The sequence below is a fragment of the Kogia breviceps genome, chromosome X (assembly GCF_026419965.1).
Source record: "Kogia breviceps isolate mKogBre1 chromosome X, mKogBre1 haplotype 1, whole genome shotgun sequence".
Classification (NCBI taxonomy): domain Eukaryota; kingdom Metazoa; phylum Chordata; class Mammalia; order Artiodactyla; family Physeteridae; genus Kogia; species Kogia breviceps.
Window position 1 is genome coordinate 59,983,622 of NC_081330.1, and position 16,693 is coordinate 60,000,314.

Below are 16,693 nucleotides of genomic sequence, written 5' to 3' on the forward strand. Positions count from 1 at the left end.
GGAAATGCAAAAGACCCCGGATAGCCAAAGCAATCTTGCGAACATCAAATGGAGCTGGAAGAATCAGGCTCCCTGACTTCAGATACAACTTCAAAGCTACAGTAATCAAGACAGTATGGTACTGGCAGAAAAACAGAAATATAGATCAATGGAACAGGATAGAAAGCCCAGAGATAAATCCACACACATATGGTCACCTTATCTTTGATAAAAGAGGGAAGGATATACAGTGGAGAAAAGACAGCTTGTTCAAAAAGTGGTGCTGGGAAAACTGGACAGGTACATGTAAAAGTATGAAATTAGTACACTCCCTAACACCACATACAAAAATAAACTCAAAATGGGTTAAAGACCTAAATGTAAGGCTATCCACTATCAAACTCTTAGAGGAAAGTATAGGCAGAACACTTTATGCCATAAATCACAGCAAGATCATTTTTGACCCACCTCCCAGAGAAATGGAAATAAAAACAAAAATAAACAAATGGGACCTAATGAAACTTAAAAGCTTTTGTACAGCAAAGGATACCATAAACAAGACCTAAAGACAACCCTCAGAATGGGAGAAAATATTTGCAAATGAAGCAACTGTCAAAGGATTAATATCCAAAATTTATAAGCAACTCATGCAGCCAAATAACAAAAACACAAACAGCCCAATCCAAACATGGGCAGGAGAACTAAATAGACATTTCTCCAAAGAAGATATACAGATTGCCAACAAACACATGAAAGAATGCTCCACATCATTAATCATTAGAGAAATGCAAATCAAAATTATAATGAGATATCATCTCACACCGGTCAGCATGGCCATCATCAAAAACTCTAGAAACAGTAAATGCTGGAGAGGGTGTGGAGAAACGGGAACACTCTTGCACTGCTGGTGGGAATGTAAATTGATGCATCCACTATGGAGAACAGTATGGAGGTTCCTTAAAAAACTACAAATAGAACTACCATACGACCCAGCAACCCCACTACTGGGCATATATCCTGAGAAAACCATAATTCAAAAAGAGCCATGTACCAAAATGTTCATTGCAGCTCTGTTTACGATAGCCAGGACATGGAAGCAACCTAAGTGTCCATCAACAGATGAATGGGTAAAGAAGATGTGGCACATATATACAATGGAATATTACTCAGCCATAAAAAGAAATGAAACTGAGTTATTTGTAATGAGGTGGATAGACCTGGAGTCTGTCATACAGAGTGAAGTAAGTCACAAGGAGAAAAACGAATGCCATATGCTAATACATATATATGAAATCTAAGAAAAAAAATGTCATGAAGGGATTAGTGGTAGGATGTGAATAATACACCGACCTACTAGAGCATGGACTTGAGGATATGGGGAGGGGGAAGCATAGGCTGTGACGATGTGAGAGAGTGGCATGGACATATATACACTATCAAATATAAAATATATAGCTAGTGGGAAGCACAGCAAGATCAGCTCATTGCTTTGTTTCCACCTAGAGGTGTGGGATAGGGAGGGTGGGAGGGCGCGAGATTGAAGAGAGAAGAGATATAGGAACATATGTTTATGTATAACTGATTCACTTTGTTGTAAAGCAGAAACTAACACACCATTGTAAAACAGTTATACTCCAATAAAGATGTTTAAAAATTTTAAACAAAAGGAGCAGAACAATAATAAAGAGTACAAAATAAAAAAACCTTTCAAGACTGAATCATGAAGAAATAGTAAATCTAAATAAAACCTAAATCTAATAAGGATATTGAATCATAAATCAAAAACTTTCTAACAAACAAAAACGTTGGACTATGGCTTCACAGGTAAATTCCCTGAAACATTTAAAAAATAATGTCAACACTTCTAAAATTCTTAAAATATAAAAAATGAGTGAACACTTCCAAACGCATTCTATGAAGCCAAAATTGATCCAATATCAAGGCCAGAAAAAGACACTACAAGAAAAGAAAACTATAGCCCATTACCCCTTATGAAAATTGATGCAAAATTCCTGATCAAAATACTAGCCAACAGAATTCAACAACACATTAAAAAAATTGTTCTCCATGGCCAAGTTAGATTTATTTCTTGAATGCAAAGATGATTCAACATATGAAAATCAGTTTAACATACAACTTTAAGAGAATGAAGGGCAAAAACCACATGATCATTTCTATTGATGGAGAAAAAGCATTTGCCAAAATTTAACATCTTTATATGATAAAATTACTGACAAACTATGAATAGAAGGAAACTCTTTCTTTTTTTTAAATTGGAGTGTAATTGCTTTACAATGTTGTGTTAGTTTCTACTGTACAATGAAGTGTATCAGCTATATATATATAAGGAACCCATAACTAACATTCATACTCAATGGTGAAAGAGTGAAAGCATTCCATTCAAAATCAGGTATAAGACAAGGAGGCCCACTTTCACCACTTCTATTCAACCCTCTGGTTGCCAATTAGGCAAGAAAAAGAAATTTTAAAAATCCAAATTTGAAAGTAAAAAATAAAATTATCTTTGTTCACAGATGACATGATGTTACATGTAGAAAGTCCTATAAGCACAAAACTGTTAGAACTAATAACCAAATTCAGCAAAGTTGCAGGACACAAAATCAACACATTTAAATCAAGTGTGTTTCAACAGGCTAACAATGAACAATCAAAAAAGGAACTTAAGAAAAAATTTTCATTTATAATAGCATCAAAAAGACTAAAATACTTAGTAATAAACTTAACTGAGAAGACGAGAGACTTGAAAACTACAAAACTTTGCTGAAAGAAATTAAAGAAGACACAAATAAATGGAAACATATCCCACTTTCATGGACTGGTAGACAATATTTATAAAGATATAAATAATACCCAAGGAAATCTACAGATTGCAGTAACTCACTTATTTCCCAGAGAAAACCACGATAATCAGAAAAGAACTTCACAACCTTCACCTACCACACCTGTATCTGTGATAATTCCTGCATCCATCATACTCTGCTTTACCTCATTATAACAGATGATAATGGAGGACATCCCTCTAATTATCTCTTATTTCTCCTACATTTAAAATTTATTTATTCATTTTTGGCTGCGTTGGGTCTTCATTGCTGTGCATGGGCTTTCTCTAATTTCAGCGAGTGGGGGCTACTCTTCATTGCGGTGCATGGGCTTCTCATTGTGGTGGCTTCTCTTGTTGTGGAGCACAGGCTCTAGGCACATGGACTTCAGTAGTTGTGGCGCTTGGGCTCAGTAGTTGTGGCTTGTGGGCTTTAGAGCACAGGGTCAGTAGTGTGGCAAATGGGCTTTGTTGCTCCATGGCATGAGGGATCTTCCTGGACCAGGGATCTAACCCGTGTCCCCTGCATTGGCAGGTGGATTCTTAACTGAGCCACCAGTGAAGTCTTACTTCATTTAAAATGTTTCCTTCCATTCAGTATCATTTCCATTAGTGTACAAGTAATATTCTATTTCTCCGATCTTAGAAAATACTCTCTCTTGATCCCAGATACTTCTCTATTTATCTGTTCCCCTTTTGCTGTACGACCCCTCAAGATACATATATACATATATATGTATATATATTCCTATATTCATATATATATATTCAGTAAGTATGGAAGAGGCTTCATTTCTCCTTCAACAGGAGCAGATTTGAAGAGGAAGAATGGGGAAGAGTGGGAGTCCACTTTTGAACATGTTGAATTTGATATATCTATTATACTTACAAATTAATATGTCAAGTGAATGGAGATATCGTGTAGGCAATAGAGGTAACTAAGGATAAGAAGGTTAAGTGATTTTTCCTTGTCCTTAGAAGCTAATAAGTAGCAAATCTGGGATTCAAACTTATATTGACTTCCAGGACTATATTCTGAAACATTGTAACTTACTGTTTCTCAGTTTAACTCTTGAGGTCTCATTCATTTGTTCAACAAGTATTTATTGAACACATATATATTCAGGCCTATGACTTATTTGATGGTTACAAAGGTATAGAGGTGTAAGATATGATTTTTATCAGAAAAGTTATAATTTTAATTGTAGTATATTTTCATTGAGAATACATTAATCTCTATTAGAAAAATACTGAGAAAATTAATAAAATTAAGTCATGTTCTCCTTCTTGGGGAAAGATAGTTGTCAATTTTAGCTGATCAGGAACATCAAGACACATGTTGAATAACTCTCCTTTTGCTTCTGACTGTGGGTGGAAAATGATGGAAACTAGAAACAGAGAATCCCAGAGGAAAAATAAAATTGTATCTTGATTTAGATTTATCTACATGTGAAGGGAATGCTTGGCTAGTGAAAAAAGCCAAAGCAGCTAGAAACTAAGAGTAAATAAAATGATTTCTACTATAATAAAGCTTGAAGTGCAAGAACCACTTTGGATAGGGCAATTTTGATCTCTAATATACAAGTTCAAATGGAGTTACAGGTATGCCATTCTAAAGGGTACTAAATACCAAGTAGGGACTGGTAATAGTTTATACAGTAGACAATAAAGTCTGAAACTTTACCTAGATAAGTATGGTATTTTAGAACTTCCTCTTTCAGATTATAGAAGAGGAAATGCTCATTTAACTATTTTTATAGCGCTTTTTAACTGATAAAAAGGAGACTGGGAAAGCAAATTTGCCTCTCTGTTAAATCTCAGTACAGAAATCTTGGCTGTTCAGATTAGGTGACCATTATCAAGACACTGTTACTAATTGGTCACAACATGTTCTAATCATAGCAAGGGACCTAAAAGAAACCCTGTTATTTGAGTTTGCAAACATTCCTTAGAAGAAATAAGTAGCATCATCCTGATATCTGGACTTCTATAGACAGGAAAGACGTCCCATTATTGTACTAATGAATGGAGTAAGTGTATTTAATTTTTATATATTTTCTAACACTCCAGGAGGAAGAGGAGGTTTTCTAGAGAGGGCTTTATGGCAAATTTCACTCTAAATTGGTAATTTTCATCTGTAGTTATGAGAGACTTAAAAGTGTCAATACTCAAAGAACTTGAGCAAAATAAAGGTTTACAACAAAGTTCTTAGTGCTGGATTATAATTTAGATACCTGCCTTGAGATGTATTATAAAAGTAGTGCTATGTTACCTAAGGCACTTGATACCAAGTATTTTCTTTTTGTTTTAACAAATCTATGAATTAACCATTGATTCAAAAATCAAAAACATTGATTCAAAAACATTAATTTAAATAGTGCTGCAATGAACATTAGGGTGCATGTATCTTTTCGAATTATGGTTTTCTCTGGGTATATGCCTAGGAGTGAGATTGCTGGGTCATATGGTAGTTCTATTTTTAGTTTTTTAAGGAACCTCCCTACCTTTCTCCATAGTGGCTGTACCAATTTACATTCCCACCCACAGTGTAGGAGGGTTCCCTTTTCTCCACACCCTCTCCAGCATTTATTGTTTGTGGGTTTTTTGATGATGGTCATTCTGACTGGTAAGAGGTGATACCTCATTTTAATTTTAATTTGCATTTCTCTAATAATTAGTGATGTTGACCATCTTTTCATGTACTTTTAAGCCATATGTATGTCTTCTTTGGAGAAATGTCTATTTAGAACATCTGCCCATTTTTTGATTGAGTTGGTGTTTTTTTATAAATGTATTCATTCATTTTTGGCTGTGTTGGGTCTTCGTTTCTGTGTGAGGGCTTTCTCTAGTTGTGGCAAGTTGGGGACACTCTTCATCGTGGTGCATGGGCCTTTCACTGTTGTGGCCCCTCCTGCTGTGGAGCACAGGCTCCAGATGTGCAGACTCAGTAGTTGTGGCTCACAGGCCCAGCCACTCCACAGCATGTGGGATCTTCCCAGACCAGGGCTCAAACCCATATCCCCTGCATTGGCAGGCAGACTCCCAACCACTGAACCACCAGGGAAGCCCGAGTTGTTTGTTTTTTTGATATTGAGCCACGTGAACTGTTTGTAAATTTAGAGACTAATCCGTTGTCAGTCGCATCATTTGCAAATATTTTCTCCCATTCTGAGGGCTGTATCTTTTTTTTTTTTAATTGTGTTATGCAACTACCACCACAATCAATTTTAAAACTTTCTTCTACCCCCACAAAAGAAAAAGAATCTATTATAAGTCACTCACTCCCCTATTATAAGAATCTATTATAAGTCACTCACTCCACTCTCCAAACCCTAGGCAACCACTAATATACATTGTCTCTACAGATTTTCCTAGTCTGGACATTGCAAACAAATGGAATCATACAATTACTCAGCATATTTTCAAGGGTCATCCATGTTGTAGCATGTATCAGTACTTAATTTCTTTTATGGCTGAATAATGTTCCATGGTGTGGATATATTGTGCTTCATTAATCCATTCACAGTAAATGGCCACTTGGGTTATTTCCACTTTGGGGTGCTTATGAATATTGCTGCTGTGGTTGGATTTATGTGCAAGTTTTGTATGCAGGTCTAGATTTGTTTTTTAAGTAAATAAACTATTTTGGAGGAGTTTCTGGTTTACAGAAAAATTAAGCAGAAAGGACAGAGTTTTCATACCTCCTTACCTTTCTACCCAGTTTACCCTATTATTAACATCTTACATTAGTGTAATACAACTGTTATAGTTAATGAACCAATATTGATACGTTATTACTAATTAATGCCCATGTGTTACTTTAGACTTCACTCTTTGTTTTATACATTATATGATTTTTAAAAATTTTTAAATTAAATTTAATTTATTTTTTATACAGCAGGTTCTTACTGGTCATCAATTTTATACACATCAGTGTATACCTGTCAATCCCAATCACCCAATTCAGCACACCACCATCACCACACCCTGCGGCTTTCCCCCCTTGGTGTCCATACATTTGTTCTCTACATCTGTGTCTCAACTTCTGCCCTACAAATTGGTTCATCTGTAGCATTTTTCTAGGTTCCACATACATGCGTTAATATATGATATTTGTTTTTCTCTTTCTGATGTACTTCACTCTGTATGACAGTCTCTAGATCCATCCACATCCCAACAAATGACTCAATTTCGTTCCTTTTTATGGCTGAGTAATATTCCATTGTATATATGTACTACAACTTCTTTATCCATTCATCTGTTAATGGGCATTTAGGTTGCTTCCATGACCTGGCTATTGTAAATACTGTTGCAATGAACATTGGGGTCCATGTGTTTTTTTGAATTATGGTTTTCTCTGGGTATATGCCCAGTAGTGGGATTACTGGATCATATGGTAATTATATTCTAGTTTTTTAAGGAACCTCCATACTATTTTCCATAGTGGCTGTATCAATTTACATTCCCACCAACAGTGCAAGAGGGTTCCCTTTTCTCCACACCCTTTCCAGCATTTGTTGTTTGTAGATTTTCTGATGATGCCCATTCTAACTGGTGTGAGGTGATATTTCATTGTAGTTTTGATTTGTATTTCTCTAATAATTAGTGATGTTGAGCAGCTTTTCATGTGCTTCTTGGCCATCTGTAGGTCTTCTTTGGAGAAATGTCTGCTTAGGTCTTCTGCCCATTTTTGGATTGGGTTGTTTGTTTCTTTAATATTTAGCTTCATGAGCTATGTATATATTTTGGAGATTAATCCTTTGTCCCTTGATTCATTTGTAAATATTTTCTCCCATTCTGAAGGTTGCCTTATCATCTTGTTTATGGTTTCCTTTGTTGTGCAAAAGCTTTGAAGTTTCATTAGCTCCCACTTGTTTATTTTTGTTTTTATTTCCATTACTCTAGGAGGTGGATTAAAAAAGATCTTGCTGTGATTTATGTCAAAGAATGTTCTTCCTATGTTTTCCTCTAAGAGTTTTATAGTGTCTGGTCTTAAATTTAGATCTCGAATCCATTTTGAGTTTATTTTTGTGTATGGTGTTCTAATTTCATTTTTTTATATGTAGCTGTCCAGTTTTCTGAGCACCACTTATAGAAGAGACTGTCTGTTCTCCATTGTGTATCCTTGCCTCCTTTGTCAGAGATTAGTTGACTATAGGTGTGTGGGTTTCTCTCTGGGCTTTCTATCTTGTTCCATTGATCTGTGTTTTGTTTTTGTGCCAGTAACATATTGTCTTGATTACTATAGCTTTGTAGTATAGTCTGAAGTCAGGGAGTCTGATTCCTCCAACTCCGTTTTTTTCCCTCAAGACTGCTTTGGCTATTCGGAGTCTTCTGGGTCTCCATACAAATGTTAAGTTTTTTGTTCTAGTTCCATAAAAAATGCCATTGGTAATTTGATAGGGATTGCATTGAATCTGTAGATTTCTTTGGGTAGTATAGTCATTTTCACAATATTGATTCTTGCAATCCAAGAACATGATATATCTCTCCATCTGTTGTTATCATCTTAAATTTCTTTCATCAGTGTCTTATAGTTTTCTGCATACAGGTCTTTTGTCTCCCTAGGTAGATGTATTCCTAGGTATTTTATTCTTTTTGTTGCAATGGTAAATGGGAGTGTTTCCTTAATTTCACTTTCAGATTTTTCATCATTAGTGTATAGGAATGCCAGAGATTTCTGTGCATTAATTTAGTATCCTGCAACTTTACCAAATTCATAGATTAGCTCTAGTAGTTTTTTGGTTGCATTTTTAGGATTCTCTTTGTATAGTATCATGTCATCTGCAAACAGTGACAGTTTTCTTCTTTTCCAAATTGGATTCCTTTTATTTCTTTTTGTTCTGATTGCCGTGGTTGGGACTTCCAAAACTATGTTGAATAACAGTGGTGAGAGTGGACATCCTTGTCTTGTTTCTGATCTTAGAGGAAATGCTTTCAGTTTTTCACCACTGAGAGTGATGTTTGTCCTATACTGTCTTTATTGTGTTGAGATAGGTTCCCTCTATGCCCACTTTCTGCAGAATTTTTATCATAAACGGGTGTTGAATTTTGTCAAAAGCTTTCTCTGCATCTATTGAGATGAACATATGGTTTTTCTTCTTCAGTTTGTTGATATGGTGTATCACAGAGATTGATTTGTGTATATTGAAATATCCTTGCATCCCTGGGATAAATCCCACTTGAGCATGGTGTATGATCCTTTTAATGTGCTGTTGGATTCTGTTTGCTAGTATTTTGTTGAGGATTTTTGCATCTGTATTCATCAGTGATATTGGTCTGTCATTTTCTTTTTCTGTAGCACCTTTGTCTGGTTTTGGTATCAGGGTGATGGTGGCCTCTTTGGGAGTTTTCCTTCCTCTGCAATGTTTTGGAAGAGTTTGAGAAGGATAGGTGTTAGCTCTTCTCTAAATGTTTGATAGAATTCGCCTGTGAAGCCATCTGGTCCTGGGCTTTTGTTTGTTGGAAGATTTTAAATCACAGTTTCAATCTCATTACTTGTGATTGGTCTGTTCATATTTTCTATTTCTTCCTGGTTCAGTCTTGGAAGGTTTGACCTTTCTAAGAGTTTTTCCATTTCTTCCAAGTTGTCCATTTTATTGGCATAGAGTTGCTTGTCATAATTTTTCATGATCTTTTGTATTTCTGCCATGTCCATTGTTACTTCTTCTTTTTCATTTCTAATTCTATTGATTTGAGTCTTCTCCATTTTTTTCTTGATGAATCTGGTTAATGGCTTATCAATTTTGTTTATCTTCTCAAAGAACCAGCTTTAAATTTTATCAATCTTTGCTATCATTTCCTTCATTTCTTTTTCATTTATTTCTGATCTTATCTTTATTATTTCTTTCCTTCTGCTAACTTTGGGGTTTTTTGTTCTTTCTCTAACTGCTCTAGGTGCACGGTTAGTTTGTTTATTTGAGATGTTTCTTGTTTCTTAAGGTAGGATTTTATTGCTATAAACTTCCCTCTTAGAACTGCTTTTGCTGCATCCCATAGGTTTTGGACCATTGTGTTTTTATTGTCATTTGTCTCTTGGTATTTTTTGATTTCCTCATTGATTTCTTCAGTGATCACTTGGTTATTAAGTAGTATATTGTTTAGCCTCCATGTGTTTGTGTTTTTTATGCTTTTTTCCCTGTGACTCATTTCTAATCTCATACTGTTGTGGTCAGAAAAGATGCTTGATATGATTTCAATTTTCTTAAACTTACAGAGGCTTGATTTGTGACCCAAGATGTGATCTATACTGGAGAATGTTCCGTGGACACTTGAGAAGAAAGTGTAATCTGCTGTTTTTGGATGGAATGTCCTATAAATCTCAATTAAATCTATCTGGTCTCTAATGTCAATTAAAGCTTCTTTTTCCTTGTTTGTTTTCATTTTGGATGGTCTGTCCATTGGTATAAGTGAGGTGTTAAAGTCCCCCACTATTATTTTGTTACTGTTGATTTCCTCTTTTATAGCTGTTAGCAGTTGCCTTATGTATTAAGATGCCCCTATGTTGGGTGCATATATATTTATAATTGTTATATATTCTTCTTGGATTGATCCTTTGATCATTATGTAGTGTCCTTCCTTGTCTCTTGTAACATTCTTTATTTTGAAGTCTATTTTATCTGATATGAGTATTGCTACTCCAGCTTTCTTTTGATTTCCATTTTCATGGAATATCTTTTTCCGTCCCCTCATTTTCAGTCTGTATGTGTCCCTAGGTCTGAAATGGGTCTGTTGTAGGCAGCATATATATGGGTCTTGTTTTTGTATCCAATCAGCCAGTCTATGTCTTTTGGTTGGGGCGTTTATTCCATTTACATTTAAGGTAACCATCGATATGTATGATCCTATTACCATTTTCTTAACTGTTTGGGGTTTATTATTGTAGGTCTTTTCCTTCTGTTGTGTTTCCTGCCTAGAGAAGTTCCTTTAACATTTGTTGTAAAGCTGGTTTGGTGGTGCTGAATTCTCTTAGCTTTTGCTTGTCTGTAAAGCTTTTGCTTTTCTCCACCGAATCTGAATGAGATCCTTGCCAGGTAGAGCAATCTTGGTTGTAGGTTCTTCCCTTTCATCACTTTAAGTATTTCATACCACTCCCTTCTGGCTTGTAGAGTTTCTGATGAGAAATAAGCTTTTAACCTTAAGGGAGTTCCCTTTATGTTATTTGTCATTTTTCCCTTGTTGCTTTCAATAATTTTTCTTTGTCTTTAATTTTTGCCAATTTGATTACTATGTATCTCAGTGTGTTTCTCCTGTATGGGACTCACTGTGCTTCCTGGACTTGGGTGGCTATTTCCTTTCCCATGTTAGGGAACTTTTCAACTATAATCTCTTCAAATATTTTCTCGGGTCTTTTCTCTCTCTCTTCTCCTTTTGGTACCCCTATAATGCGAATGTTTTTGCATTTAGTGTTGTCCAGAGATCACTTAAGCTGTCTTCATTTCTTTTCTTTCTTTTTTCCTTATTCTGTTCCACAGCAGTGAATTACACCATTCTGTCTTCCAGGTCACTTATCCGTTCTTCTGCCTCAGTTATTCTGCTGTTGATTCCTTCTAGTGCAGTTTAAATTTCAGTTATTGTATTGGGCATCTCTGTTTGTTCTTTAATTCCTCTTGGTCTTTGTTAAACATTTCTTCATCTTCTCTATCTTTGCCTCTATTCTTTATCCGAGGTCCTGGATCATCTTCACTATCATTATTCTGAATTCTTTTTCTGGAAGGTTGCCTATCTCCAGTTCATTTAGTTGTTTTCCTGGGGTTTTATCTTGTTCTTTCATCTGGTACATTGCCCTCTGCCTTTTCATTGTGTCTATATTTCTGTGAATGTGATTTTGTTTCCACAGTCTGCAAGATTATAGTTCTTCTTGCTTCTGCTGTCTGCCCTCTGGTGGATGAGACTATCTAAGAGGTTTGTGTAAGTTTCCTGATGGGAGGGACTGGTGGTGGGTAGGGGTGACAGTTGCTTTGGTGGGAAGAGCTCAGTAAAACTTTAATCTGCTTGACTGTTGATTGGTTGGGCTGGGTTCCCTCCCTATTGGTTGTTTAGCCTGAGGCAACCCAACACTGGAGCCCACCTGGGCTCTTTGGTGGGGCCAATGACAGGCTCTGGGAGGGCTCCCGCCAAGGTGCACCCCTAAGATCCTCCACTGCCAGTGTCCCTGTTCCCACAGTGAGCCATAGCCACCCCCCACCTCTGTAGGAGACCCTCCAACACTAGTAGGTAGGTCTGGTTCAGTCTCCCTGATGTCACTTCTCCTTCCTCTGGGTCCCAATGTGCACACTACTTTGTGTGTGTCCCCAAGAGTGGGGTGTCTGTTTCCCCCAGTCCTATCAAAGTCCTGCAATCAATTCCCACTAGGCTTCAAAGTCTGATTCTCTAGAAATTCCTCCTCCTGTTGCCAGACCCGTAGGTTGGGAAGCCTGACGTGGGGCTCAGAACCTTCACTCCAGTGGGTGGACTTCTGTGGTATAAGTGTTCTCCAGTCTGTGCATCACCCACCCATCAGTAATGGGATTTGATTTTACTGTGATTGCACCCCTCCTACCATCTCATTGTGGCTTCTCCTTTGTCTTTGGATGTGTGGTATCTTTTTGTTGAGTTCCAGTGTATTTCCTATTGATGATTGTCCAGCTGCTAGTTGTGATTCTGGTGTTCTCACAAGAGGGAGTGAGATCACGTCCTTCTACTCCACAATCTTGGTTTCTCCCCTGTATTTTTGTTTTGTTTATGTTTTCCTTTGCTGTGCAAAAGCTTTTAAGTTTAATTAGATCTCATTAGTTTATTTTTGTTGTTATTTTCATTACTCTAGGAAGTGTATCAAAAAAGAACTTGCTGCGATTTATATCAAAGAGTGTTCTGCCTATGCTTTCCTCAAAGAGTTATATCGTGTCTGGTCGTACATTTACGTCTTTAATCCATTTTGAGTTTAGTTTTGTGTATGGTGTTAGGGAGTTTTCTAATTTCATTTTTTACATGTAGCTGTCCAGTTTTCCCAGCACCACTTATTGAAGAGGCTGTCTTTTCCCCATTGTATAGTCTTGCCTCCTCTTTCATAGATTAGGTGACCATATGTGCATGGGTTTATCTCTGCACTTTCTATCCTGTTCCATTGATCTATATTTCTGTTTTTGTGCCAGTACCATACTGTCTTGATTGCTGTAGCTTTGTAGTATAGTTTGAAGTTGGGGAGCCTGATTCCTCCAGCTCCATTTTTCTTTCTCAAGACTGCTTTGGCTTTTTGGGGTCTTTTGTGTTTCCATACAAATAAACACTACTTTATGATTTAGTGAATTGCTATATATGGAATATCATTATATAGAGGAAAATAAATGAAAACTTTAAAGACTTCTGATATTTTTGGTGACTCCTGAAACTTTTTTTATACTGCCAAAGTGGTAATTGGCCTAGAGGGTAACTCGACATTGTCACTTGAATGGTCTGTCAAGACCAGACTGTCAAGACCAGTCTCTTCTATAATTTTATCATTTTATCTATGAATTTTGTTGCCTCCTGATTATTATAAATAATAAAAATATTTTTCATATTTGGTGTTTTTTGGGGGGAGATATATTGAAATAATGACTCTCTTTCTGGAAGATGGCTTTATCATCTCTCAAACGTTAGGTCAGCTTATAGAAATTTTTAACATAGTATTTTTTTCTCTTCATTTTCCCCCCAAATTGAGGAAAGATGGGGCTGAATGTAAAGCTTTTTTTTTTACTAAGGGAGGATTATGTAAAAATCACAAGACATAAGTCTTTCCTTTCAATTCTTTAATATGATGTCAAAATGATGTCTTTTGACTTACACTTAGTGACAAGTATTTGTATGTGAAAATGAAATCTTACTTTAAAGAAATAATGCACGTTGGGCCTGTTATATGAAATGGTACATGAAAAATATCTTACCTGGTAGATGGCTCTGCAGATCTCCCAGAAATTTCCTCAGCATATCCTTCTGCTGGTTTCACAGTAAGTTCAACTGCAGCTCCTAGAACAAGTTCCCCTGCAGGTCTCATAGTAGGTCTGCTTGCCGGATCCATTGTAGATCTCCCTTCTTGTCCCAGAGCCAGTCCATATGCAGGAGTCACTGAATATCTCCTTGAAGGACTCACAACACGTCGTCTTGCTTGTCTCTCAGCAAAACCTCTTGCAGGACTCACAGCAGGTCTTCTTGAAGGACTGAGAGCATGGCCTCTTGCAGGACCTGCAGCAAGTCTTCTAGTAGGACTCATGGTGTATCCTCTTGTATTTCTCTCAGCATGTGCTTTCACAGGATTCACAGTATGGCTTCTTGCACGACTCAAGGCATGTATCCTTGCAGGACTAGCAGCAGGTCCCACTTCAGGTCTCACAATAAGTTCCCTTGCAGGATTCACAAGTGCCCTTGTAGGACTGATGGTATGTCCCCTTGCATGTTTCTCAGCATGTCCTCTTGCAGGACTCATAGAATGGCCCCTTGTAGGACTCACAGCAAGTTCCCCTACAGGTTTCACAGAAAGACCTCCTACTGGACTCACAGTATGTCCCTTTGCATATCTCTCAGCAAGTCCTTCTGCAGGAATCACAGCATGGTCCCTTGCAGGAATCACATTATATTCCTTTGCACATCTCTCAGCATGTCGTCTTGCAGGACTCACAGCATGTCTCCCTACAGGTTTCAGAGGAAGTCCTCCTTCAGGTCTCCAAGCAGCTCCCCTAGGAGATTCCTGGGGAGGTCCCTTTGCTGATCCCCAGGCAGGTCCATCAGAAGACCTTTTAGTTGTTCCCTGCATAGCTCCTCTCAAAGTTACCTCCTCAGCTCTCAAAGCACCACTGTCCTTGTCAAGTGACTGTAGAAAACAAAGAAAAAAATAACAAAAGATTAAGTATTAGCATATTAAAGTTCTGAAACATGGTACTAGATATATGTAAAGAACAGTAAGAAAGTTTCTGAGTAAAGACAAAGGTTGCATTTTAAGTTGTTTCAATACATTTGGAGATTATTTTCATAATTTAGTTCAAATAAGTTGATGAGCAAAGAAAAATAGCATATGGTCATATATATCATGGTTCTTTCTACAAAGAAACAACATATATTTTTTTTAACTGAAAATGGCTGGTAGGCTTTTGGTAACTGCTCTGGCACAAGTTAAATACTTTGAAATCTGGAATCTCTTATGTTCCAATCTATTTTTCAAATATTTACAACCTTTTATCAAAATACAGTTTCTTACAAGAATATGTGTATTTCCCTGTATTTGTAAACAAAGAAACTGAGGAAAGCAAAAACAGAATTTGAATGACAATGGATACCTCCAGTGGATAAATGGTAATGAAATGGAGGTGATAGTGATGAAGCTGAGACTTCTCTGAGTAAATTTCTTTTATATCATTTTGAATTTTGGTCAAGCACATTGCTTAAACCTTTAAAAATAAATTAAACCCTAAGACTGAATAAAAACAGAAAAAAAAAGAACCTCGTTGTATATCAAATTTATAAAAAATAACCACACAGAAATAATAGAAGTAACTTTTGACTATTGCATTCTAACTATGCACCCTTAGTTGATGTATATTTTAAAGATAAAATAACTACAACAAATATTGAAATTTTATCAATTGTTTTATTTTTAGTAGTGGTATTGATATAATGATCCTGAAACTATTTTGTGTGTGTTTTAAGCTACACAATTTTGTGTGTATTGTACGAGTTAATATGTTGATAATTTTAAGAAGCAGGTGTCTCACAGTTGGTAAATGAAGAAACAAATATAGAATGGGAGAAATGAGGAAGGATTCTGTGATATTAAATTTGAAATATAGTTATTAGTATGAAACTATGATTTAAACACACACACACACATGCTTTCCAGATTTGTCTACTGAAAGGAGCTTACAAGAATAACACTGCAGTAGGAATGAGCACACTTATTGACTATATGTTGGTTTCTAAATATTCTCCACTAAAAGGAGCCAAGGCTCTTCAGGGAAATGTCTGATTCCAAGTTGGGACAGAAAAAGAACAGTGATTCTGAAACATCTTTCTGTATTAATAAGCAAAGAAGTGCTTACAGACTATTGGGACACAGCAAAAAGACATAGGAACTAGCTTGAAGGGGTATCACTAGCCAAATTTGTAACAATTGGAACATAAAAAATGATGGTAATGGACTTTAAAACACAATTAATTAAATGTCTTCACTCATATTCAGAAACAGGAAGGGAAAAAGAGAAATTATTTTTCTTATGGAAGAATGCTAGTTAGCTAATAAAAGTTTAAAAAAATAAATTAGAAAAATCAGTGTTTTATAGTCCCTAATGTTATATTCACTCATTGACTATTGTAATATTGAATCAATATTGAATCTTCCCACAAAGATCATCATTGGATGCTTAAACAATTGGATGAAATGTTGTTGTGAAATAGGATATTTACATGGGCATGAAGTATCACCCCACAGACAACTTACTAATTACAAAGAAGAAAAGGTATCTTTGAAATGGAGAGTTCTGGTGGACATCTCTTCACCAAGGTGATCAAACCAATAACAGAATAAATTGACACGGCATGCCTCCTGATGTGATGCAGTGAGGAATACACAGCACCACTTATATAGATATCTTGCTAAAAAATGTTTAGCCTGAATCAAATCAAATCATGAGGAAACAAATAGATAATTCTAGACTGTGGGATATCTTACAAAGCAAATGGTCTGGATTATTTGAGAAGGTCAGTGTCATCAAAGACAAAGTCAGAGAGATGGTTCTGTATTAAAGGAGACTAAAGATACCAATAACCAAAGTTTCCATGATTGGATCTTGGATTTAAACAAAAACAGGTATGAAGGAAATTTTTGAGAAAAAGTGAGAAGTTGAAAATAGACTATACATTTGAAAA